The sequence below is a fragment of the Nanorana parkeri genome, unplaced genomic scaffold, assembly GCF_000935625.1.
Source record: "Nanorana parkeri isolate BGI_ZX_2015 unplaced genomic scaffold, ASM93562v1 scaffold1239, whole genome shotgun sequence".
Taxonomy (NCBI): Eukaryota; Metazoa; Chordata; class Amphibia; order Anura; family Dicroglossidae; genus Nanorana; species Nanorana parkeri.
Window position 1 is genome coordinate 295,056 of NW_017307507.1, and position 25,005 is coordinate 320,060.

A 25,005-nucleotide genomic window follows, 5' to 3' on the forward strand; every position below is an offset into this window, starting at 1 on the left:
TGTCTCGGCTGCTTACATCCATTTATCGCCTGTGGAAGCTAGCAGGCAGGAGAATGGGGCTGCGCGCGCACGTGAGTGACACCCCCTCAGAAGGTGGCCCCATGGAACCCTGCACTGACAGTATGTCCTTAGTGCGGAAGACTGAGGACATCTTGTGGTGAAAAGAGATTACAGTGGCTTGGTGAGCACTGAGCTGCTTTTTTTTGTTATTGGGGGCATTTCTAAGAAATTAAAAAGTAATAAAAATTAGCATGGAGTTGGGCTTTAAGGCAAACATAATAACTCAAAATATGTGCTTACAGAAAATGTTTCCAGAGCTGCCATTTAACAGGGGACATTTATAGGTCTGACATAGTTTATGGCTACATGGAACGGAATGTGCGTCTGGATCCTCTCCACTGTGAAAGAATGAACATAGAAGAACCCAAAACTGGAATGATGTGACACAGAAGAGACCTGGAGGCTGTATATCTGTGTCATCTGATCCCAGCTACTCGAAGAAAGGACAGAGATGATCATTAGTCGTAGATGGGGAAAAAATGCAGAGTTCACATCACAAAGCTGTTGCACCCACGTGGGGGCACATGAAAATGGGTCATATCAGTGGTATTTCTGTATGATAGCATGTTACGTTCACATGAAATTTTATATTGGGGGAAGGGTTTAAAGAATAAATAAACCAAGAAGAAAAAGATTTCCATTAGCTTATCCAGCACACATATACTGTACATATGTTTGATTAGCCAGGGTTGCTCCTATATGTCTAAATAATTATTTGACTTCCTTTTTGAGGGAAATGCTAGCCCCACATGGTGACACTCAGGGCCGGATTAAGAGCATCACAGGCCTGGTGTTGAGGATTTTGGTGGGCCTTTTTATGGAAATGGTGACGGTCATCGGGGCCCTCTTCCTCCTGTCCGGGATGTGATTTGTAGTCTCTCCACAGCTTGGAGTCGGAACGCCAGAGCCGGTTGCAGCTGCGACCCTGATAGATCTGCCACTGCCTCCAAGCTGTAGAGAGACTAGAGATCTTAGCAATACATTATACAGCAATGCAGAACAATACCATCAGCTATAGAGGACTAAAAATCCCAGTAATACATTACAGGGCAATGCAGAATACCACCAGCTATAGAGGACTACAAATCCCAGTAATACATTACACAGAAATTCAGAATATTGCAAACTATAGAGGACTACAAATCCCAGTAATACATTACACAGAAATTCAGAATATCACCAGCTATATAGGATTACAAAACCCAGTAATACATTACAGAGCAATGCAGAATACCACCAGCTATAGAGGACTGGAAATCCAAGCAATACATTACACAGCAATGCAGAATACCACCAGCTATAGAGGACTGGAAATCCCAGCAATACATTGTAAAGCCCTGGAGAATAAGAGCATCAACAATAGAGGACTACAAATCCAGGCAATCATTTGTAAAGAACTGCAGAACAATACCTTCAGCTATAGACAACTACAAATCCCAGCAATACATTGTAAAGCCCCACAGAATAATACCATCAGCTATAAAGGAATACAAACCCCAGCAATACATTGTAAAGTACTGCAGAATAATACTATCAACTATAGAGGTATACAAATCTCAGTAATACATTACACAGAAATTCAGAATATCACCAGCTATATAGGATTACAAAACCCAGTAATACATTACAGAGCAATGCAGAATACCACCAGCTATAGAGGACTGGAAATCCCAGCAATACATTGTAAAGCGCTGCAGAATACCACCAGTTATAGAGGACTGGAAATCCCAGCAATACATTGTAAAGTACTGCAGAATAATACTATCAGCTATAGAGGACTACAAATGCCAGCAATACATTATACAGCAATGCAGAATAATATGAAGCTACATACTCTGTGTTGCTCCGGGTTCGCGGCCTGATGTCTCCAGGGTCTCAGAAGAGCTGTGTCTTGTTTAGGGGGGGCTGTGCAGGCTCTCAGCTCTCAGTTATTTGCACATAAATCTTTGATATTTGAACCCAGGCCCCAATTCTTCATGGTGCTACCTCCCACACCCACAACCCAATTTCAGGCTCATGGGGTTTTAAAGGTTCCCAGGAACACTAATAATTTGTTCCTAGTAAAAAATAAAATATATTTACAAAGTGCAACAGGCTTCAGTAAAATGTTTATTGTTTTGTGTCAATTAAAAATCCAATATGCAATATATCAGATGCATACCATCCAAAACTATCTAAGATGAAAAAGGACACCTTTCAAGATAAGATAAGATAAGATATTTTATTATCATGGCATAAGACAAGACACAACTGAACTCAGTTTCACATTAACCCATTCCAGGGCAGCTTTAAAATTCAATTTACAAAAGAAAACCCATAAAAAAAACCCCCCAAAATCCCCCCCCCCCAATATACATTTAAATGGGGCCCTCATAATACATAAGGATATCCACAGCATACAAGTAAAAACTATTCCCCAACCTATTTGTGTGCGCTTGCAATTTTTAGCACAGAGTATAACACGCCCAAAATTACACAGGCCGTAAAGAACTAAAGTCAAAACTATAGCATTGCTGAGCAGCGGGAGATCTTGCCATAGGTCAGGGGTAGGCCAACTTTGGCCCTCCGGCTGTGGCACAAGTACAATGATGTGAGAGGGGGTATCAGTGCTCTGTGTAGGGAGAGGGGGCATCAATGTTTTATGGAGGGAAAGAAGGTATCAATGTTTTATGGAGGGAGAGGGGGCATCAATGTTCTATGGAGGGAGAGGGAGCATCAATGTTCTATGGAGGGAGAGGGAGCATCAATGTTCTATGGAGGGAGAGGGAGCATCAATGTTCTATGGAGGGAGAGGGAGCACCAATGTTCTATGGAGGGAGAGGGAGCATCAATTTTCTATGGAGGGAGAGGGGGCATCAATGTTCTATGGAGAGAGAGGGCGCATAGATGCTCTGTGCGGGGAGAGGGGGTATCAGTGCTCTATGGAGGGAGAGGGGGTATCAATGTTCTATGGAGGGAGAGGGGGCATCAATGTTCTATGGAGGGCGAGGGAGCATCGATACTCTGCGGAGGGAGAGGGAGCATCAATGTTCTATTGAGGGAGAGGGAGCATCGATGCTCTGCGGAGGGAGAGTGAACATTAATGTTCTATGGAGGGAGAGGGGGCGTTAATGTTCTATGAAGGAAGAGGGGGCATTGATGCTCTGCGGAGGGAGCATCCATGTGCTATGGATGTAGAGGGGGTACTGATGCTCTGTGGAGGGAGAGGAGGGCACTGATGTTATAGAGAGAGAGGGGGTACCAATACTCTGTGATGGGAGAGGGGGCACTGATGCTTTATAGAGAGAGAGGGGGTACCAATACTCTGTGATGGGAGAGGGGGCACTGATGCTCTATGGAGGGAGAGGGGGCACTGATGCTCTATGGAGGGAGAGGGGGCACTGATGATCTGTGGAGGGAGAGGGGGCATCGATGTTCTGTGGAGGGAGAGGGGGCATCGATGCTCTATAGAGAGAGAGGGAGCACCGATACTCTGCGGAGGGAGAGGGGGCACTAATGCTCTGTGGAGGAAGAGGGAGCACCAATGCTCTATGGAGGGAGAGGGGGTACTGATGCTGTGGAGAGAGAGGGGGCACCGATGCTCTATGGAGGGAGAGGGGGCACCGATGATCTGTGGAGGGAGAGGGAGCATCAATGTTCTATGGAGGGAGAGGGAGCATCAATGTTCTATGGAGGGAGAGGGGACATTGGTGCTCTGTGGCTGGAGAGTGGGCATCGATGCTACATGGAGGTAGAGGGGGCATTGTTGCTCTATAGAGGGAGAGGGAGCACCGATACTCTGTGCAGGGAGAGGGGGCACTAATGCTCTGTGGAGGACGAAGGAGCACCAATGCTCTATGGAGGGAGAGGGGGTACTGATGCTGTGGAGAGAGGGCAACGATGCTCTGGGTAGGGGGCACCGATACTCTAAGGAGGGAGAAGGGGCATTGTTACTCTATGGAGGGAGAGGGAGCATCTATGCTCTGTGGAGAGAGAGAGGGTGTTTGAAGGGCATCTTACTTCAATATCAGAACCCACAGAGATGAATCATAGAGTTGCATATAAACTAAACATAACACTCATAACAGAGGGCACTGATGCTCTTTGGAGGGATAGGGGGCATCGATGCTCTGTGAAGGGAGAGGGGGCACCAATGCTCTATGGAGGGAGAGGGGGCATCGATGCTCTGTGGACGGAGAGGGGGCACCAAAGCTGAATGGAGGGAGCGGGGGCACCAATGCTCTATGGAGGGTGAGGGGGTATCGATGTTCTGTGGAAGGAGAGGGGGCACCGACACTCTATGGTGGGAGAGGGGGCATCGATGCTCTGTGGAGGGAAAGGGGGCATTGATGCTCTCTGGAGGGAGAGGGGGCACGAAAATAAGAAGCATTGGAATAACTGGTCAGTTTAGAAGTACAGAGACATTTCCAGAGGCCAATAATCAAACACCGGGGCTGACTTTAAAAATTGGGTAGTGTGACCAAGTATTGTATATACATAAGAAACAAAGATCATCATACTGCAATTTCCGAATATATTTGTGGACCCCAGTGCCAAAGTTTGCAGTGAATTCATATGATGTTGTCACGTTAGAATATTTCAGTAAAGATATCCTGGAATAAAATACTTCTAAATTGAGTAAAAATGTTAATAAATAAAGACATCATTTGATTATAAAGTGGAATTTTTTGTTTTATTTCTAGGCTAACCCCCAATGCTGATCTATTATCATGCAATTCGCTGTTCTTCACATTATATGAACCCACAAGACTGCTTAGCCAAAGCATGAAATTTGCCACCCATCCAACAGATCTGAGCCATAGGACCAGTTATATCGCTCATGCAATCCTATTTGGTATGATATATAGGTCTGCCACCACCAAGATGGCGCCTCCCATTTCACAGTCTGGTGTGTTGTTTGAACACCCCCGAGTTCCCCACGTACAGTGCAATTACAGCACTCTTTAGGCTCTGTCTCTGTTCAGCCTGGTTTTTATATCTATTGATAAGCAACCTCGGCCTCCTTTTCCCTTTCCTTGATGCGCCACTAGCAAGATGGCGGAGGAGAGTCCCCGCCTGCGGCACTGCGCATGGGCGCCGGGGGTCGCTGGCTGATGACGGTGGCAGCTCGCTCTGCCACGTCTCTCCTGGGCAGCTGCAGAAGGAGGGAAGAAGGGAGAGGGGGAGAGCCAGGCTGCTGTACCGGTACCCCCCTCCTCCATATACACAACATGAGCCAGTCCGGAGCTCCCTGCTGGGGGGAAGAGAAGAACCACAACTGATGCCTGAGCCCCCCCCCCTCCTGCCTGTACATGTGTGAGTATGACATCCCCTATAGAAAGTATGCACCCCCCTGCTGCCTGTACATGTGTCAGTATGACACCCCCCCTATAGAAAGTATAGATCTCGTCCTTCCTGTACCTCCTAGAAAGTATACTTCCCCGCATTCCTGTACATGTGGCAGTATAACACCCCCCTATAGAAAGTATACTTCCCCCCTCCTGCCTGTACATGTGTGAGTATGACATCCCCTATAGAAAGTATGCACCCCCCTGCTGCCTGTACATGTGTCAGTATGACACCCCCCCTATAGAAAGTATAGATCTCGTCCTTCCTGTACCTCCTAGAAAGTATACTTCCCCGCATTCCTGTACATGTGGCAGTATAACACCCCCCTATAGAAAGTATACTTCCCCCCTCCTGCCTGTACATGTGTGAGTATGACATCCCCTATAGAAAGTATGCACCCCCCTGCTGCCTGTACATGTGTCAGTATGACACCCCCCCTATAGAAAGTATAGATCTCGTCCTTCCTGTACCTCCTAGAAAGTATACTTCCCCGCATTCCTGTACATGTGGCAGTATAACACCCCCCTATAGAAAGTATACTTCCCCCCTCCTGCCTGTACATGTGTAGGACACCCCTTATTGAAAGTGTACATATGTGAGTATGACCCCCCACCCACCCCCCATAGAATGTGTACCCCTACCCTCCATTGCCCGTACAGGTAAACATATCGCCCCCTACAGAATGTACACACCTTCTCCCTCCTGTACATGTATGTTACCCCCTATAGACTGTGTACACCCCCATTCTGCCTAAATATATCCCCCTGTATAGAACCGTCAGTCCATGGTGACCAGATATCCAGGAGGTGATCCTGCAGAACTCTCAGCCGTCTCCCCTGACACTGATCACTGATCAATGATTGATGGCTGATCAGCGGGAATTGTTTCTCCTAATTGATCTTGTGATCAGGTCAGAAAGTGATAACCAGAGCACACGCCGTGTACTGGAGCCGCTGCGTTTTTCTATGATTCACCCTGTGTGTATTGTATGTGGAAGAACAGAACACATGGGAGGAGGGGGAGACTGAGGAACAAATTAAAGCTCATCTGCCCTGAGAGAAACATGGGAACCCCCACCAGGGAAACACGTTTTCACCGACCTTTCCCTGGCTTCTGTCAGATTAGAATCCTTCTCTCATGAACATTTTACTTCAACAGTAGAGATTCTTATGGGTGGAGCCATGCTTGACTTTTTATTCTTAGTGATGTCACCGGTCTCTAGTGAATAGATAGGCTGCATTCTCAGTGATGTCACCGGTCTCTAGCTAGGCGTTCGAATAGCTCCAGCCAGGAAATGACGGCTGCAAGTGACAGGATTCCGCAGGCGGCAGCGCAATGTAAATACAGCAGCTAGTGGGCTAGTGTAATAGCCAGCCTGCTGTTGGCCATTTTAAGTTGCAATAGCCAATAGCAGGCTGGCTATTGCACTTGTCCACTGCTTGCTGTGCCCTCCTCCCAGCGTGAGGACTCTCTGTTTAGTTTTTGCTCCTCTCGTTCTGTCTTGCATCCCGAGGAATGTATAATTCATCTTCAGCTGAACCTGTTTGCAGTATTTCTTGCTTTACATGTGTCTTCTGTGATTAATTACATCTTGTCATATAGGCAGCTGTTGGCTGCTCTCCATTTTCTATGCGGTTAAATTGTGCCCGGAGGTGCTTTTTCTGCGCTTGTTAAAAAAAACAGAACTCTGCTCCTTCTTCTTCTTCTTCTTCTTTGTTTTTTTTTTGTTGTATTTAGTTTGCTTTAGTGTGTTTCAGATCTCTGTATATCTGTTGTTAAGTTTTGTCCACAGTGATCCAGGGAGGGCTACCAATATGCAAATGAGCGCAAAATCTAAAGTGAACACCCGGAATCATTTGTTGGAACTTCCTGTTCTGCTTTTAAGGGGGACTCTAGTGGGTGGTGAGCGTGACAACATTTGCGTTCGTGGCCTTTCGGTCTGTTCTTCTCCAGCGATGCGAGGTTCACCCTTCCCGCCGTCGCCATTGCTCTTTTTTTTCCCCATCGCCGGCGTCTTCTCGCTTTGCCCATTGAGCAGCCACTGAGGATGCAACTCCTGCGCAACAGGAAATAGGTTGGGACTGTACATTGCATTGTGCATGCTCTGCAATCAGTCTTCAGTTAAAGGCGTTGTAAAGTCCCGGCATATCCTCTCCTTTTATGACATCAGCATTGTAATAGGAATACATACTGGCGTTCTGTCTGATAATACGTTGCCTTCCATCTGCCCATCACTTCCAACAGCTCCCTGGATTCCCAGTGTGCTTTGCGTCTCTTTCCCTGCTGCTTGATGTGAAGCAATCTCCATTTCTCGGGACCACAACTCCCATCATGCATTGTTTCCAGCAAGCAATCATAATGTTACATTGTTCAAGACTACATCTCCCATCGTGCATTGCTTCCAGCAAGCAATGATAATGTTACTTTGGTTGCAGTCCTAGTCTGTACAATAGATCGAAAATGGTTGTCAACTATTCTCATTATCGATTAGTTGGTTGGATCCCCTAGCTCTCTCCTCCACGCTGGGAGGAGGGCACAGCAAGCAGTGGACGAGTGCAATAGCCAGCCTGCTATTGGCTATTGCAACTTAAAATGGCCAACAGCAGGCTGGCTATTACACCAGCCCACTACCTGCTGTATTTACATTGCGCTGCCGCCTGCGGAATCCTGTCACTTGCAGCCGTCATTTCCTGGCTGGAGCTATTCGAACGCCATGTGCTTGCAGTACAATTATTATAAAAGGTGGGAAAAAGTAATATTCGGTTTCGGGCCTGACAAATTCTGCTGAGGGATGTGCTTTGCAGTGCTATTCATTTCAATTGCAACCCAAACGCTCCTCCAACCTACAGTGTGATGGGCCGCACTGGTACCGTGATGCCGTGCGTTCCAATCCAGCGTGATTGCAAAAAAATTGTGCACACAGCTTTATTCTGAAGTAAACTTCATGTTTGTAACATTTGTGTATTTTATTTTACATTAAGAATGGCATTTTTTTTTTTTTTTAAATCTGATTAACCTCTTGCCGTCCGCCCGTAGTAAAAAAACAGACGGACGGCACTGCAGTGCGGCGTCTCGGTATACCGGGAGCTGTAGCTCGCGGTATACTGAGCGTAGGGTAACGGGAGGACGCTAGTTTGTGTCCTCCCATTACCCTAAGGAGAACTATGGGGAAAAAGACTGACCCCATAGTTCTCCTTTTAATCGAAAAAAAATTATCGGCCAACTAATCGATAATGAAAATAATCATTAGTTGCAGCCCTGCCTAGTTCAGAAGGCAGACTTTGTGCGAGTCGTGACACCAGGAAGTACATATTCACAGGGCTGGGTGACATGGTGTCAGTGCATTGAGGAAGTCCATCCTAGGGGCGTCTTCAATAAGCAAGTTCGCAAACTTCTAGACGGATCTGGTTATTAGGAGCGGGAGAGAACTTCTGCAAATCCAATATAGAGATACATAGACCAGAGATCCCTTTTATTAATATCTTGCTAGTAGAGAAGCAGAAGAAGCTTTTTTTTAACATACAAAAGTCTTTTCTACCCCAAAAACTTTACCTGTGAACAGTTTTTTTTTCTGTAACTTCAGTTCCGTTTTAAGAGTCAGTGGGAGGCGACGCCATCGACGGCTATGGCTTGCCGAGGAGGAGTAGCAGCTCCCCACGGCTTTTGATTCATCAGCGTGTGTGTGTGACTCTTCAAAGAATGGGGGACACCACCAACTAAGTTTATGAAGTCTCATGTTTTATGTCTGCAGATTACATGGAAGTTACTTTGTCGATTTTTGGATGAAAGTTCTGATTGGCTTAGTTTACACTGATACGTATTCACTGTGCAAGCTGTTGTGTACATGTCGGGTCCGTGCTGCTGATAGGTGATGCAATGACTTGTTTTTTTTTACTTGTCACAAAGGGAAATTTCATGCAGTTCTGGTCACCCCAGCACGTTGCCATGCGGCGTATTACATTGTAACACACTGCGGTGATCAGAAAAAAGGATCAATCCTTATCTTCTGCATGCAGCGTTGCAACCTACTGACTTGGAAACCAGGCAGAGTGCCCCCCCCCCGTCCATTCCGCCAGTCAGCGCTGGAGGATCGGAGCGGGGAGGGGGGGAATCCCTGCATGGAGCCGTGAGTGACGGTCACCACTTTCTGCAGGGAGATGTTCGAGAAGTGAGCGAGCGGCGGTATGTGTTCGCTCACTTCCCGGTCTATTAAACCGACGTGTGGCAGTTTCATTGTCACAGGTCGGCTCAAACTATGAAGCTGAGTGAAAATCACTCACCTCATAGTTCTCCTTTTAATGATGAGACTACATCGGCACTCCTGCTGTTGTGGAACTACAAGTCCCATTAGGCATTGCAAGAATCTGACAGCCACAGGCATGACTCCCAGAGGGAGAGGCATGATGGGTTTGTAGTTTCGCCACAGCTGGAGTGCTGAGGTTGCCTACCGCTGGTGTAAGGTAAGCCTACCACTAACACGCATACAATGCAGTCCTGTATGATTAGCCGATCCTTGATTTTTATTTTTTAATAGTGTTTCTACATAACTTTTTTTATTTTATTTATTTTTGGTGGTCACATGACTGTGGAGCCATCATTGAGCTGGGCAGTCTCTACACCAGGGGTAGGCAAATACCAGCCCTCCAGCTGTGGGGCAACTACAAATCCCACGAGGCATTGTAAGACTCTGACAGCCGCAAGCATGACTCCCAGAGGCAGATACATGAATGGGAATTGTAGTTTCAACATGGCTGGAGGGCCAGAATTTGCCTACGCCTGCTCTACACCATCCCCACTGTCCTTCTGGCTCTCACTCCCGACAACGTCTCTAGGGTGGGCGCAGTGATCTGATGTGATGATGTCACTGCAAAGGTGAATGGGGGAGACATAGATCAGGGAGTGCCCTAAATTCGGCAGTGGTAGCATAGCGTTGTCAGCCTTCAACAGGAAGTAAGGGGACAACCACAGCGCTGGCAGGATCAACAGGTTAGTCATTGGAAATGACAGGACTATTAATAATGGAAGATTTATATGTTGTGTAATGCAAGCATAATGTTTGATGGTGTCTAGTGATACGTCATTCAAGTCAACAGGTAATGCTTCTTTCTGCTGGGACTTTTAGTCCTTTGGCAGATAAAAGGATGACGGTTCCTCATTCAGGTGGCACTGCATGTGTCCAAGAAAGAATGTTAAAGGAGTTGTAAAGCCCCAGCATATCCTCTCCTCTTACAACATCGGCATTGTAATAGGAATACATACTGGAGTTCCCTTTTACGTAGTGAGCGCTGCCTTCCGTCTGTCCATCACTGCCAACATTTTCCTGGATTCCCAGTGTGCTTTGCGTCTCTTTGTCATGCAATCTCAATTTGCCAAGACTACATATCCCAACATGCATTGCATCCAGCAAGCAATGATTGTGTTACATTGTTCAGACGTTGAGTTGTAGTTCACCAGGAAGTGCTTATTCACAGGGCTGAGTAAGATGGTGTCAGTGCATTGAGGAAGTCCATCCTCTGGGGCACCTTCAATAAGCAAGTTTACAAACTTCTAGATGGATCTGGGTATTAGGAGCGGGATGGAAATTCAATATATAAATACAGATTGTTTTTTTATTTTTATTTTGACCATAGATACCCTTTAAGGTCTACTGGTGTGAGAGGCAGATTATAGGGGGTTCGTTGTTGTGCCTTCTGCAATGTAAAGCTGGTTGAAATTGGTAGACATTGCCTAACGTATAGCCAACACTCAAATTTTGGTTTGGTGGGGACCACTGTTCATATTCCCCACTGACTTCCTTTTCCTTTTTAGGGGTCCTCTAGACCCGACACAGAAATTGAAGCAGGACTTTACAGATTAAACATCTTCCATTTAAACTGACCCTGTACAACTGGCTTACCTAGTTAGTGTATTTCCTCTTGTGTAGTTGGCTGTACTGTTTTCTATATCCGTATGGCTTTCATATCTGCTAAATGGCTTTGAGTCTGCGAAAACGCACACTAGGTGTTCCCAGGATTTGCCCTCTGGATTTCTTCCTGCTTTTAGCACGGTTGTAGTGTTTCCTGGATGGAATTCGCCGTCCACTGGCTGACGTGGCTCCTGGAGACAATGTTTTATATGAGGTATCTACAAACGTCCTCGTAACCACAGTGCCTCTTCCACCAGTTCCTTATTGGCAAGATCTCAGGAAACTCTATTCATTTATTCGGTGAACAATAATAATAATACGTGCTCAGCACGCTCTGTCAATTGTATTTGTTTTATTTGCCTTTGCTGGCGTTGGAGTAACGTTGGCAACCTCCTACAAAAATACTGAATGTGATCTGTGTACCTACCTCCACAATGAAGGTCTAACTCAAGACAACCTCCACAATGAAGGTCTAACTCAAGGCAACCTCCACAAGGAAAGCCTAGCTGAAGCCACCCTCCACAAGTAAAGCCTAGCTGAAGCCACCCTCGACAAGGAAAGCCTAGCTGAAGCGACCCTCCACAGGGAAAGCCTAGCTGAAGCCGCCCTCCACAGGCAAAGCCTAGCTCAAGCCACCCTCCACAAGGAAAGCCTAGCTCAAGCCCCCCTCCACAAGGAAAGCCTAGCTCAAGCCCCCCTCCACAAGGAAAGCCTAGCTCAAGCCCCCCTCCACAAGGAAAGCCTAGCTCAAGCCCCCCTCCACAAGGAAAGCCTAGCTCAAGCCCCCCTCCACAAGGAAAGCCTAGCTCAAGCCCCCCTCCACAAGGAAAGCCTAGCTCAAGCCCCCCTCCACAAGGAAAGCCTAGCTCAAGCCCCCCTCCACAAGGAAAGCCTAGCTCAAGCCCCCCTCCACAAGGAAAGCCTAGCTCAAGCCCCCCTCCACAAGGAAAGCCTAGCTCAAGCCCCCCTCCACAAGGAAAGCCTAGCTCAAGCCCCCCTCCACAAGGAAAGCCTAGCTCAAGCCCCCCTCCACAAGGAAAGCCTAGCTCAAGCCCCCCTCCACAAGGAAAGCCTAGCTCAAGCCCCCCTCCACAAGGAAAGCCTAGCTCAAGCCCCCCTCCACAAGGAAAGCCTAGCTCAAGCCCCCCTCCACAAGGAAAGCCTAGCTCAAGCCCCCCTCCACAAGGAAAGCCTAGCTCAAGCCCCCCTCCACAAGGAAAGCCTAGCTCAAGCCCCCCTCCACAAGGAAAGCCTAGCTCAAGCCCCCCTCCACAAGGAAAGCCTAGCTCAAGCCCCCCTCCACAAGGAAAGCCTAGCTCAAGCCCCCCTCCACAAGGAAAGCCTAGCTCAAGCCCCCCTCCACAAGGAAAGCCTAGCTCAAGCCCCCCTCCACAAGGAAAGCCTAGCTCAAGCCCCCCTCCACAAGGAAAGCCTAGCTCAAGCCCCCCTCCACAAGGAAAGCCTAGCTCAAGCCCCCCTCCACAAGGAAAGCCTAGCTCAAGCCCCCCTCCACAAGGAAAGCCTAGCTCAAGCCCCCCTCCACAAGGAAAGCCTAGCTCAAGCCCCCCTCCACAAGGAAAGCCTAGCTCAAGCCCCCCTCCACAAGGAAAGCCTAGCTCAAGCCCCCCTCCACAAGGAAAGCCTAGCTCAAGCCCCCCTCCACAAGGAAAGCCTAGCTCAAGCCCCCCTCCACAAGGAAAGCCTAGCTCAAGCCCCCCTCCACAAGGAAAGCCTAGCTCAAGCCCCCCTCCACAAGGAAAGCCTAGCTCAAGCCCCCCTCCACAAGGAAAGCCTAGCTCAAGCCCCCCTCCACAAGGAAAGCCTAGCTCAAGCCCCCCTCCACAAGGAAAGCCTAGCTCAAGCCCCCCTCCACAAGGAAAGCCTAGCTCAAGCCCCCCTCCACAAGGAAAGCCTAGCTCAAGCCCCCCTCCACAAGGAAAGCCTAGCTCAAGCCCCCCTCCACAAGGAAAGCCTAGCTCAAGCCCCCCTCCACAAGGAAAGCCTAGCTCAAGCCCCCCTCCACAAGGAAAGCCTAGCTCAAGCCCCCCTCCACAAGGAAAGCCTAGCTCAAGCCCCCCTCCACAAGGAAAGCCTAGCTCAAGCCCCCCTCCACAAGGAAAGCCTAGCTCAAGCCCCCCTCCACAAGGAAAGCCTAGCTCAAGCCCCCCTCCACAAGGAAAGCCTAGCTCAAGCCCCCCTCCACAAGGAAAGCCTAGCTCAAGCCCCCCTCCACAAGGAAAGCCTAGCTCAAGCCCCCCTCCACAAGGAAAGCCTAGCTCAAGCCCCCCTCCACAAGGAAAGCCTAGCTCAAGCCCCCCTCCACAAGGAAAGCCTAGCTCAAGCCCCCCTCCACAAGGAAAGCCTAGCTCAAGCCCCCCTCCACAAGGAAAGCCTAGCTCAAGCCCCCCTCCACAAGGAAAGCCTAGCTCAAGCCCCCCTCCACAAGGAAAGCCTAGCTCAAGCCCCCCTCCACAAGGAAAGCCTAGCTCAAGCCCCCCTCCACAAGGAAAGCCTAGCTCAAGCCCCCCTCCACAAGGAAAGCCTAGCTCAAGCCCCCCTCCACAAGGAAAGCCTAGCTCAAGCCCCCCTCCACAAGGAAAGCCTAGCTCAAGCCCCCCTCCACAAGGAAAGCCTAGCTCAAGCCCCCCTCCACAAGGAAAGCCTAGCTCAAGCCCCCCTCCACAAGGAAAGCCTAGCTCAAGCCCCCCTCCACAAGGAAAGCCTAGCTCAAGCCCCCCTCCACAAGGAAAGCCTAGCTCAAGCCCCCCTCCACAAGGAAAGCCTAGCTCAAGCCCCCCTCCACAAGGAAAGCCTAGCTCAAGCCCCCCTCCACAAGGAAAGCCTAGCTCAAGCCCCCCTCCACAAGGAAAGCCTAGCTCAAGCCCCCCTCCACAAGGAAAGCCTAGCTCAAGCCCCCCTCCACAAGGAAAGCCTAGCTCAAGCCCCCCTCCACAAGGAAAGCCTAGCTCAAGCCCCCCTCCACAAGGAAAGCCTAGCTCAAGCCCCCCTCCACAAGGAAAGCCTAGCTCAAGCCCCCCTCCACAAGGAAAGCCTAGCTCAAGCCCCCCTCCACAAGGAAAGCCTAGCTCAAGCCCCCCTCCACAAGGAAAGCCTAGCTCAAGCCCCCCTCCACAAGGAAAGCCTAGCTCAAGCCCCCCTCCACAAGGAAAGCCTAGCTCAAGCCCCCCTCCACAAGGAAAGCCTAGCTCAAGCCCCCCTCCACAAGGAAAGCCTAGCTCAAGCCCCCCTCCACAAGGAAAGCCTAGCTCAAGCCCCCCTCCACAAGGAAAGCCTAGCTCAAGCCCCCCTCCACAAGGAAAGCCTAGCTCAAGCCCCCCTCCACAAGGAAAGCCTAGCTCAAGCCCCCCTCCACAAGGAAAGCCTAGCTCAAGCCCCCCTCCACAAGGAAAGCCTAGCTCAAGCCCCCCTCCACAAGGAAAGCCTAGCTCAAGCCCCCCTCCACAAGGAAAGCCTAGCTCAAGCCCCCCTCCACAAGGAAAGCCTAGCTCAAGCCCCCCTCCACAAGGAAAGCCTAGCTCAAGCCCCCCTCCACAAGGAAAGCCTAGCTCAAGCCCCCCTCCACAAGGAAAGCCTAGCTCAAGCCCCCCTCCACAAGGAAAGCCTAGCTCAAGCCCCCCTCCACAAGGAAAGCCTAGCTCAAGCCCCCCTCCACAAGGAAAGCCTAGCTCAAGCCCCCCTCCACAAGGAAAGCCTAGCTCAAGCCCCCCTCCACAAGGAAAGCCTAGCTCAAGCCCCCCTCCACAAGGAAAGCCTAGCTCAAGCCCCCCTCCACAAGGAAAGCCTAGCTCAAGCCACCCTCCACAAGGAAAGCCTAGCTCAAGCCACCCCCCACAAGGAAAGCCTAGCTCAAGCCAGTTTTTATTTTTTTGTTTCTGACTTGGGTGGCATAGGGAAGGGAGAGATCTTCTGTCGGGTGTCAGTAAGTGATGGGAAATGTGTCCAATGGACACACATTGTAGAAAGCCTTCCCAGAAAATGTCTGTCAAGGTTCTCATTTATCCAGGTCATGGTATAGTTAGTATTAGGAGCTCACATTTAACTGGACATGTCTGTAATGTTGAAGATGTTTCATAGCTTCTCCAAGCCACTTCTTCAGCTCTGATGAGTGTCAGGAACATATCCAGAATTTATATCCACATAGGTAGCTCGGACACCTCAATCTGATAACCATAATGTGTGCCAAAGCAGATGGAGATTGTCCAAGAACAGGTGGTGGATGTGTAAAAGTTGTGGAACCACCCTGTTGAAGTGACATTGGGCAATCAACTTCTGCCATCTTTCATTAAGAAGTCCATGCTACTTGTGTGGATAGCAATGCTGGATATATTTCTGGCACTCAGAACTTGAGAAAGTGGCTTGGAGAAACTATGAAAAGTCTTCAACATTACTGAACAAGTCCAGTTAAATGTGACAAAGTACCATTCATTGTTCATTGACCTGGATAAATGAGAACCTACAGAGAACTCTTCTATGAATGCTTTCTACGAGAAGAAAAGTATTTGGCTGTGTCTCCACTAGACACACATTCTTTCACTTCCTGACCACATGTAACTAAAACCCTAACAGGGGATCTAATCTATCCTTTCCTTATCCTACTCCCAGGACTAAACCCAAAACTAAACATTGGCTTGAGTTAGGCTTTTATTGAGGAGGTAGGTACACAGATCACATATAGTGTTCTTCTTGGATGTTGTTAACGTTGTACCAACCTTAGCAAAGACAAATAAAGCAAAAGACCAGTCCACTTGAATGTGACCAACTACTACTAGTCTTCCCAGAAGAACGGATGCTGTTATAGCCATACAGAGGGAGTATTAATGCTCATAATTTTGGAATGGGATGCACAGCAAGCTCTTTATAGGTCCATATAGTGTTTTTTTGGGCCAAGTGGCTAAACCTGTTGGTTATCTACTGAAGGGAAGGATCAAAGTCCTACTGACTTATCCTCCTCAGTTCACCATACCTGATCAGATGACTTGACCACAAAGATTGATTCGGGCAAAATTAAGCTGAAATTTTGACTTTAAACACAAGTCGTGTTTCCTGGATTGCATTGTTGTGATGTAAGAAGAATGTCTGAAAGAGGAACTTCCACCTCCCAATGAAAGTGACACTCTTTTTTTCCCCCTTTATCTTCGGTGCTCTTTTTATGCTGTAATAATATACGTACAACACCAGCATATCCGGCGTTGTCCTCTTCTCTCGCGGCGCTTTCCTACTACAGGATCCGTCCAGCACTGCCATCTTCTAATAGGGAGTCAGCTGTCTTTTCCAGGTTCTTGCAGCCGGCCCCTCATGTGAACAGACACGGTGCCTGATCTCCATCTGCAGATGTTCCATCGAGATCTGGTGCCATGTTTGTTTATATGTTTTATGAATCGTGAAAACTAAAGGAAGGCCTTCTGAGATATGTGATGTCAGTATCTCAGGAGGCTGAAAAGTCATTCTCGTCGAGGCTCAGTCAACCTCAACAAGGTCAGATGGGAATTTACCCAATTGAACCAGGTGAAAAAAAACTAGAGCTGCAACAACTAATCGATTTAAATCGATAATCGATTATGAGATTAGTTGGCAACTATTATCGATTAGTTGGTTGGGGAAGGAGAGTGAGGTAGTGAGAGAGATTAATTTTTTATACAACCAATCGATTAGTTGAAAAAAATAATCGGGTTACTAATCGATTATGAAAATAATAGTTAGCTGCAGCCTTAAAAAAACCCCAATTGCTTTTTACAAAGTTGCTGCATTTTTCCACCATTGAATATAATGGAAATGGAAATCCCAGTGTCAAGCATTGAAGCGCTTCTGGTGAAGCTCCAAAATGCTCAGGTGCGAACGGGGCTTAACATATTAAAGTTTATATGAGATTTTAGTGCTTGGGTTTAGGCCCCTCCCACACCTTGGCATTCTGTGAACTCTCATCGCGTTCGTTTTTCCTGTCGTTGTCGCACATCAGCCTATTGACTGTAGTGGGCTGCCCACAAGCGACAAATGCGGCAAAGTAGCTCATGCTGCCGAATACTGCGTTTTTCCACCATGTGTTTGTGCAGTTAATGCGCAACAATGCTTGTTTTCCCGGCCTCGTATGGGAGTGCCATTATTATGTAATGTCACTGCAACCAGGTTGCATATTTTTAATGTGTGGCATTCATTCGCGTGAATGCACACGTTCGCGCAACGCAAAGGTGCGAACAGGGACTCTGATCCAAAGCAAAAACATACAAGCCACCGTTCAAAGTCATTTTTATCCTTGCATATCCGAAAAACCCAATCCCAGAACTTTGCTACCCACACGCCACCTAAAGAAATGCTGTCCTGAAACCGTTGTGTGATTTGGCATAAAAACTGCATCAGCAATTGTGTAAGGCGGCTGAACGGCCTCCACGTAAAACAAACTTTTGCTGATTGCCAAGTATGTGCCGCGGTGATCGACTTTCCCCGGGTGGGTAAACTCTGCGCCTCTTGTACAACAGACACCTTTTCAGCCTTTTGTGTGTTTGTCTTGGGAGTTTTCTTGTTATCACTATTCCAATGGATGAAAAATATTTTACCACCTCCCATTTAATTAAAGGGATATTAAAGTATTTATACATTATTATTTATTATTATTGGTATTTTATATTATTTTATTATAATAATAATAATAGTATTTTATATTATTTTTATTCTAATACTATTTATATTTTTTTTTATGGGAGATTACATTAATCGATTTATGTCCATGCAGCATATTGATAAAGTTTTGGAAATAGAACAGCCTCTCTGAACCCTTTTTAAAAAAAAAATTTAAGCCTCAAAATAATTTTTAGCTTTTTTGGGGAACCCCCTACTATAAAGATACTTGTGATAAGTCGACGAACGGTTTTAAACTAAAGAATAAAGCTGAGCATACACTGTGTGATTTTTCGTGTTTAACCCCGTGTGCTGCAAATTGGATTTAAAAAAAAAACACTGGATTCCCCCAAAACCAGGAAAAAAATAAAAACATGGCTGGGGGAATTCCCCTCCTCCATCCTCCCCGCAAGGCTATTGTATGCTGACAGTGTCGGGTGTGACGCTGTTGGAATACTTGTGACTGGAGCTGATTGGCTGCAGTCACCTTTTAGGTTGAGAATTTTCAGGCCGGCTCCTTTGATGAAAGTCCATTTAAAAAAATGACTTTTGTTGAGGGGTTTGGGGTGCCTATGGGCAATACACTGCTTGAGTTTTTGGCCAGTATATGGCCAGCGTAAGCAGTACGAATGTTTCAGATATATAATTAGCACTGGGGATTCAGGTCTAATCATCCAGGCTGCCTCAAGCGCCCTCAAAACGCGTTTTGCAACCGATTAGTAGATTCGCTGTACTTCTGGGGAGCTCGGGGAACAGGCGCTGTGGGTCTCATAGACATCAAGGCTGCACTCACATCCCCTCTCCCCCCCCCAGGCTCCTTCTGGCCAATCCTAAAGCCAAAGGACTCAAGGCTCTATTATGTGATTGGCCAGGAGAAGAGGAGGTCGGGGATGTGGCCACAGCACACATCTAGGAGACCCACAGCGCTTACATCCTAAGCGTCCCGCTCTTGGGTGCTCTCGGGTGAGAGAAGAAACTTGTTTTGTGGACGATGGAGACGGCCTGGGTGACCGGACCTGGGAAGATCTTTCTAATCTCTCGTACTGATGATTTATCTGGAACTGTCCTGGCCGGAGTTGGGCTTTAAGTCATGTGGTGTACCTGATGTATTTGACACCCAGGGCATATCATTTTGTTCCCCGTCCTCTATTATTATCATTATTATTGAGGAAGGGTTGGGGGGGGTTATAGGTTGCCTCTGAGACAAGTGAACATTTCCCTAACCCTGGTGAGGTTATCGTGCCCGGAGTTGGGCTTTAAAACCCCCCTGACAGGTGGTTGTTGTTGTTTTTGCTTTGTTCAGTTCAGTCATTCTTCCAGTGTGGTTGCTTTGGGTTAAATAATTGAATTTTTGGGTCCCAGAAGCGGTTTGCCATGTTTGAAAGTACTTCTGGCAGTTAGTGTTTATGGCAAGCCACAACCTCTTCCTTTTAGTTTTGGATGGGGTGATGAAGGATTAAAGGTTCCTACCCCTCTGCACTCCGTCCAAAACAAATCGGCAATCAATTTAAAGCCCGCAGGCCCCATTAGGCGGCGTGTGTGAACGTGCCTGAAATCGCACCCCGCGTGCGAATAGCAAGAAGCGTGAAGCTGCATGAGCTCCTTTGCCACGTTTGTCGGGTGTAGGGCAGCCCAAAGAAGTGAATGGGATTCCACATGCAAACGTGCCGAAGCATGCAAAACTCTACACGCGTGTATCAAGTGTGAACGGGGCCTTGCTGGTGATAATTTGGCACTTGGTGGAGTTTTTAGTGTTTGCTTTGTTACTTCTGTCTCTTGCAGCATCCTCTGCTGGGGTTACACACAGGACGTCTGCGCTCACACAATAAGATAAACCTAGTACTGAAGACACTTCCCCCGTCACTGAGAAACACTCGCAGACCATGTAGATGTGAGATAAACCGCCGCTTGCCGGAACTCGGGACTGACAACGTCACTCTGGCTTCCATATGACTTGCCATTTTATATCTTTCTATCTTCCGTTTGATCCGGATGTGAGTGTTAGATGGAGGCCGATTGTCTTCTCGTGTTATGTAGGGAGAGCTCACACACCACATCTCCCCACATTTATATTGTACCATGGAAATTGTCCACCTCAGAAGCCCCCCGATCCCGTCACATGTACAGAGGACTGGAAATCAAATCACTTTCCTAAGATTAGGAGACCCTCCATCCCGTATCCGTGTCACAGGAAAAACACTTCTCTTGCTCTCTCTCTCTCTCTCTCTTTTTCTCCCTTTCTTTCTATCTTTCACTCATTTGCTATTTCTCTTTCTTTCTCTTTCTTTCTCTCTCTCTCCTTTTTCTTTCTCTCTCTTTCTCTCTCTCTCTTTTTCTCTCTCTCTCTCTTTTTCTTTCTCTCTCTCTCTCTCTTTTTTTCTTTCTCTCTCTCTCTCTTTTTTTCTTTCTCTCTCTCTCTCTTTTTTTCTTTCTCTCTTTTCTCTTTTTTTTCTCTCTCCTTTTTTTTCTCTTTCTCTCTCTCTTTTCTCTCTCTCTCTCTCTCTCTCTCTTTTTTCTCTCTCTCTCTCTCTCTCTCTCTCTTTTCTTTCTCTCTTTTCTTTCTCTCTCTCTTTTTTTCTCTTTTTTTCTCTTTTTTTCTCTCTCTATTTTTCTCTCTTTTTTTCTCTCTCTCTTTTCTCTCTTTTTTTCTCTCTCTTTTCTCTCTTTTTTTCTCTCTCTCTTTTCTCTCTTTTTTTCTCTCTCTCTATTTTTCTCTCTCTATTTTTCTCTCTCTCTCTCCTCTTTTTTTCTCTCTCTCTTTTTCTCTTTTTCTTTTTCTCTCTCTTTTTTTCTCTCTCTCTCTCTTTTTCTCTCTCTCTCTCTCTCTCTCTCTCTCTCTTTTTCTCTCTCTCTCTCTCTCTTTTTTTTCTCTCTCTCTTTTTTTCTCTCTCTCTCTCTTTTTTTCTCTCTCGCGCGCGCTTTCATTTGTTCGTGCAGACAATTTACCTTTTGCACATTCACATCCACATCACTCTCTGCCCTAAAGCACAGTGGCGTTGTGGTTAGCACTTCTGCCTTGCAGCACTGGGGATCTCCGGTTCAAATCCTGGTCAGGACACTATCTGCATGGAGTTTGCGTGTTCTCCCTGTGCTTAAAGGTTAATTGGCTCCTGTCTAGATTGACCCTCATATGTGAGATAGGGACCTTAGATTGTAAGCTCCTTGAGGACGGGGACTGATGTGAATGTGCACTGTGTAAATTGCTGGCGCCGTATAAATACCGTAATAAATAAAGATGCTCACACTCTAAAACCATTACACAGACACATACTAGGCCGAAGCCAATTAGCCTATCAGCACGTGGGAGGAAACTGGAGTACCCAGGGGAAACCCACACAGGGAGAACATGCAAACTCCATGCAGATAGTGGCCCGGTTGGGATTTGAAGGACCCCGGTGCTGCGAGGTGGAAGTGCTGACCACTGAGCGCTGTGCTGCCCGGCCACATGGGTGGACCTCTGTCTGCCCTATTGTTCTCTTTGCTGATACACCGCGGAGCGTCTTTTGCCCTAAAATCCACCACTGAAGGTGTCTCGTCTCCTTTTGTGAGGCTCAGTCTGGAATCGTCCTCGTATGTTGTAAGCACGAGGCAGGAAGTGAACCGTGCTCGCACTGCGGGCCCGCTTCCTCCTCCTATATCACACTTGCACATAAGTCCTTATGCAACCCCCATGAACATCTCTGACACCGATGTGGCCGCTCGTATTACATCGGTGCAGTAAACAGCTAACCGCACTTTCGTTTTTAAGCTGAACTCCGGGCGGCTGTAGAAGACACCAAATTACTTTGTCTCTGTATTTATTATTAGATCATTCAGTGTGTTCTAGTGCTTATATGCTAGAAAGGAACGTGCTGATAGGAGCAGAGAGCAGAGGGATAGAGATGTGAGCCTCCCGCTTCTCCTTTCACTGTCCAGGCACAGGCTAGGGGAGGGGCAAGACCTGGAAGTGATACTGAACAGCAGCTGAGAAAAATCACGTCTCCTGCCCTTCTAGACAGGACCCTGGTGTATAGCAGGGCTGCATAAAGTACAGGACTGAATGGACAGAAATGCAGATCCTGTGACCGGTAAAACAGCTCTGTATAGTTTGCCTGGAGTTCAGCTTTAAATGTTTGGACAGCAGGAAATGGATAAAATTCACACATATGGATCAGTGGAGCACATATCAGGGTCTGACTGCTATCCCGGGCTCTGTTAGAGGGAATTTCCTTCACTTCCTGCCCTGCTGACAACCAATGCACCAAGACAGGAAGTGAGGAAAGAATCTGCCTTCACTTCCTGCCCTGCTGACTGAGTGAACTAAGACAGGAAACGAGGAAAGAATCTGCCTTCACTTCCTGCCCTGCTGACTGAGTGAACTAAGACAGGAAACGAGGAAAGAATCTGCCTTCACTTCCTGCCCTGCTGACTGAGTGAACTAAGACAGGAAACGAGGAAAGAATCTGCCTTCACTTCCTGCCCTGCTGACTGAGTGAACTAAGACAGGAAACGAGGAAAGAATCTGCCTTCACTTCCTGCCCTGCTGACTGAGTGAACTAAGACAGGAAACGAGGAAAGAATCTGCCTTCACTTCCTGCCCTGCTGACTGAGTGAACTAAGACAGGAAACGAGGAAAGAATCTGCCTTCACTTCCTGCCCTGCTGACTGAGTGAACTAAGACAGGAAACGAGGAAAGAATCTGCCTTCACTTCCTGCCCTGCTGACTGAGTGAACTAAGACAGGAAACGAGGAAAGAATCTGCCTTCACTTCCTGCCCTGCTGACTGAGTGAACTAAGACAGGAAACGAGGAAAGAATCTGCCTTCACTTCCTGCCCTGCTGACTGAGTGAACTAAGACAGGAAACGAGGAAAGAATCTGCCTTCACTTCCTGCCCTGCTGACTGAGTGAACTAAGACAGGAAACGAGGAAAGAATCTGCCTTCACTTCCCGCCCTGCTGACAATGAATGAACTAAGACAGGAAACGAGGTTAGAATCTGCCTTCACTTTTTGCCCTGCTGACAACGGGTCCATCAAGACAGGAAACGAGGAAAGAATCTGCCTTCACTTCCTGCCCTGCTGACAACGGGTGCACCAAGACAGGAAGCGAGGTGATTCGGGGACCTTAGACCGCTGCAGTGGAAGGGAGCAGGCTAAAGGGTCCTGGAACACACACATTTCTTGTTTATACAAACGCAGCTAAACTGAATGCACCCTGACACTGATGAACATCTAGGTGGGCGTAGCAGAGCATTACATGCTTCCAGAGGCGTTTAGAAATGAGCTCCGAACACTTCTGGCCCATTGTATTTTGACACGTCTACAAGTCCTTACATGCTGGCCAAGCTGTCCAGAAAAGGCATTGGGTTGGGACAAACGGTTACTCTTCTTGGGGTCCTTAAACCAGGCCTGTCACCTTTCATTTACGTTGTTTAAGGAGCCCAATCACACCTTGGCATTGTGAGAATAAAAATGTTGCCTATGGTGTGTTGGCCAGCGATGACCCCGCACGGTCACCAAGTCACAGCATGGGGGGATCATTGGATTTCTGTGATCATTTTCTGTGTTGAGCTCGCAGGGAGACTGAAGATGTTTCATTGTTGGGTTTAGGAGATCTGGACGTGTTTTTGTATCCTTTTCGGGATGGAAATTGTTACAGTTTAGTTCCTGTTGTTGTTACCAGTTGCTTTAGCAGCCAGCAGCTCAGAACTGTAGCTCCTCGTAACAATTGATTTGTAATGTAACTTGATACAAATAAAAGAAGAAGCATTGTTTACAATGGCGTCGGTGCTGGAAATCATTGACATTTTTTTACACGTGCTGTAATTTTTTTTTGTTACACTATATTGTAACGGCTATCATGAAAGAACTTTAACGTTTTTTTCCTTTTTTTTTTTTACACTTAAAAGAGAACTATGGGGTTAAGTCTTTTCCCCCATAGTTCTCCTTAGGGTAACGGGAGGACACAAACTAGCGTCCTCCCGTCACCCTAGGCTCAGTATACCGCGAGCTGTAGCTCGCGGTATACTGAGACGCCGCAGTATAACACAAGCTGCTGCTCGCGGTATACTGAGACGCCGCAGCTGAAGCGGATCCCGACAATTGTGCCGGGATCCGCCCAGCTGCGTGACTGACAGCTGGCTCTGCCTATCTAGAGGCAGAGCCAGCTGTACCCGCCCCCTCCCCCGTCCGTTCCGCCAGTCAGCGCTGGAGGATCGGAGCGGGGAGGGGGGAATCCAGCCCCTCCCCTGTCAAGGCAGAGAGCCGTGACAGGATCGAGAGGTGAGCGAACGCCGGTATGTGTTCGCTCACCTCCCGATCTACTCAGCCGACCTGTGACAGTCTCATTGTCACAGGTCGGCTAGAACTATGAGGTGAGTGAAAAGCACTCACCTCATAGTTCTCCTTTAACTTTATTGCTGTCACATAGGGGGCTTGTTAGTCCCCTATGTGATTAGCACAGATACAGTGACGGGTCCTCTCTATTAGACCCCTGTTGTCACCTATAGAACCCAAAGAAGCTGTTGAAGCAGATAAAATGCTTCACCAGAAGCCAGAAGAATGGCAGGCTGGAAGTGATGTAATGCACATCACTTCCGCATTGAACTGTGTAATTCGGTTTATGGTGTCTGGGTGAGATGTTGTGGGATTTTACTGGGATGGGAACTACAGCGTCCTGGAATGTGGGATATATGTATATCAGGAGGCGGTGGGAGGGAGAAGTACACAGTCACCCTTGTCTAGGCGAGCAATGGCGGGATAGAAGGGGCGCTATGGAAAAAAATACGATATTTGCAATTAATAAAATAAAAACACTGCTACTTTAGTATGGGGGGAGATTATTACTTTTTTTTCTGAAATATTTGCTTTAAAGTACCTGAAAATCATGTTCAAGCAGCACCCCAACTTCCTCCCACTTCTGGATTCAGCATCGTCCTATCGACAACGTAGAGCGAAACGCAGAGACGTGGATGCACTGGCTGATGGCTTCACCTTCTGTAGTCCAGAGGACTACAGGGGGCGGAGCCCTGGCTGCATGTGCACTGACTTGAGGCTGGGTGTCACTCAACCCAGAAGTAGGGCAGCAGCCCCAGGAAACCG

The 25,005-nt window shown here is 47.7% G+C and overlaps 1 protein-coding gene across 1 annotated transcript in view; it reads left to right on the forward strand.

Annotated features, from left to right (window-relative positions):
- The first annotated feature begins 5,731 nt into the window (after positions 1-5,731).
- The window catches only part of TMEM39A (transmembrane protein 39A), a 38,143-nt gene continuing 18,869 nt past the window's right edge, over positions 5,732-25,005 (forward strand). The window contains exon 1 of the mRNA XM_018568747.1: positions 5,732-5,753. The gene's annotated coding sequence lies outside the window, so the exon portion shown is untranslated. The remainder of the gene's footprint in view (positions 5,754-25,005) is intronic.